The 2,500-nt window shown below is 50.1% G+C and overlaps 1 protein-coding gene across 6 annotated transcripts in view; it reads left to right on the top strand.

Moving 5' to 3' along the window:
* Window positions 1-2,500, top strand: part of LOC123520002 (lachesin-like) — a 188,598-nt gene that overhangs the window by 169,963 nt on the left and 16,135 nt on the right. The window lies entirely within an intron of this gene.

Here is a 2,500-nt window from a genome sequence, read left to right as displayed (position 1 = left end):
CTGGAGGGTTTTTTCGTTTTTTTTTATGCGTGTTTGATTTGTGGTGTTTTTTTTTTTTTTTTTTTTTGCTAAAGATCATCGGATTTTTTTTTTTTTTTTCGTTGAGGGATTTTCTTGCGGTGTTTTGTATGTGTGTGGGTTTGTGTGTTTGTTTATACGTACAGGGACAGCCACGTGCAAGTCTGCTGGTTTAAACTCTTCCAGCTTCTATTATGCTCTTGTGTTTTCTATCTTTTCTTGTGTCTTTTTCCACTGTGTGTGTGTGTGTGTGTGTGTGTGTGTGTGTGTGTGTGTGTGTGTGTGTGTGTGTGTGTGTACGAGTATTCATGTCTTAATAGCAATAAAACAAAGAAAACACCTTATCATTATCTATCATTTCCTGAAAAGAATCATCACATAGCAATCTTTCTTCATCTCTCTCTGTTGTCTTCATAAATAACATGAGCCTCTTGAGATATTGTTCATCTTGAGTCACTGGATCACAGCTCGGCTCTCTCACACTTCCAGTCTTCATGGGAGTCGCTGCTGGGAGTCATCTGAAGCAATGTGACTCAGTCTTACGATTCATTCCAGTACTTTATGAATAATTTGAACAGGTTTACTTTTTGCTTACCTTCAGTTTGAGTCATTCGATCAGTCAGGCAGTCAATCCTTCAACCAGTCAGTCAGTCAGTTAGACAATTTATTAACCATTCCTTTCGTTAGTCAATCGAACAGTGGAAGGACATTATCAATCAACTATACAATCAGTCAGTCAGTAAATCAGCAAGCTAGTCAGTCCACCAGTCAGCTCAAGTCACTTCAATGACGGGACGCAATTCAATCAGTGAGCAGACAGTCACTCATTCCATCAGTCAGTCATCATAATTATTATCTGGTGGAGTCATCGTACAGAATTACCTGAATTTAAATCACACTGTTTTCCTACCTGTGTGTGTGTGTGTGTGTGTGTGTGTGTGTGTGTGTGTTGATGAATTACCTTTCTATCTGTACTTAACATGTGTATTAATTAAGTATGTACTACGTAGCTTAAGGTGCATTTACTTAACCAATAACTTTTCTTCCCCTCAAATAATAACTGAACACCACGATGTGATGACTTTACCACGTCCCTCCCCCTCCCCCCTTCGAGACCCGTGCAGGTGTGCTAACCAGGTGGTGTGAGACAGGTAAACAACCCCTTCTGCATCGCCACCTTCAGGCAGATTCCCTCCCTTTACCCTTCCAGTCAATCAGTCACTCAGTCACTCAGTCATGCTCCCAGATCCCATTTCCTCTAGTTATGGAGAGGTTGGTCATAATGTGCCATCAGTCCCCCTCCGTCAGTAGTAGGGATGTCAGCGTTGTCACCCCCTCCGTCATTACTAGGCACGTCCAGTCAGCAGTGCCATGTGTCTCGGCCCTTCCCCCTCCCGTGCCTCCGTCAGTATGCGGGGAGTGTGAGTTCCCCCGTCAGCAGCACGCGTCGTTTGGGCCCCTCCAGCCAGTTTACAGGTGTATCAGGGCTCATATCCTCCACCCTGCCCTCCCCTCCCCACGCAGGCCCCACCCCAGCCAGGCTCCCCTCGTGACCCCTCCCTCTCCCCGTCAGGCGAACGTGAGGTGGGGGAGCGGATCCTCTCCGGGGAAAATAGCGTTGCCACCGCCATAGATATGCAAACTCGGCCGCGTCCCTCGCAGGCATTACACGTGGGTTAATCTAATTCGCCCTAATTTCTAAATACAGAGTCATCGAGTTGCTCTGAGCGTGGAATTACAAGTGTAGGCTCCCGTCCCCGCCGCCATGAACAATGCTCACGCCATCACACCTCCACCGCCAATACTAACTGCATTTTAGGTCGCCCCTCCTTGTTTGTTTACATGTTGCACACCACTCCGATTCCCGACGCTGGCCTGGGCTTCGAAGCGCCGACCTGCACCTCCAAGGCATCTCACGCTCTTCCACTCTGCGCTGCGCCCCTGGGTGTGCGAGGCGCGGAGTGGCATGTCCTGGCGAAGTTACAGGCGGTTAGATAAGGTTGTTGGTGCAGGGCGGCGTGGATGGCAGGACAGACGAACGCGCTGGCGCCAGTTCTGAGGGGAGTGATGGCGCGGGGCGAACACAATGGGGCGAGGCAGAGGCATAACAGTGCATCATTTGCTTAGGAATGGCGGCGTGTCGAGGGGCGCCGGGCAGGGAGCGACGCGCGCCCCGCCACGCACGCTGTTATGAGTGAGGGACGCGGAGCAGACATTAAAAACAGGGGAAAAACGGACAGATGGAACACGGAGCAAGGGAGGAGGAGGAGCGGGAGGCAGACGTGGACTTGGAGCGAACCTGAAGAAACACGGAGAAAAACTGGAGGAAGAGGAGGAGGAGGAGGATATGTGGGAGGAAGAGGAGATGGAGGAGGAAGAACGTCAGAGAGAACAGAGGCCAGGGAGTGTGAACAAAGGAGTGGACGGAGCAAGGCGAGGGAAAGAGGAGTGGCCAGCATGTGACTGCCCGCCGCCTTGCCTC

This window comes from Portunus trituberculatus, chromosome 46, assembly GCF_017591435.1.
Source record: "Portunus trituberculatus isolate SZX2019 chromosome 46, ASM1759143v1, whole genome shotgun sequence".
NCBI lineage: Eukaryota > Metazoa > Arthropoda > Malacostraca > Decapoda > Portunidae > Portunus > Portunus trituberculatus.
This window is presented reverse-complemented; position numbering and strand designations above follow the sequence as displayed.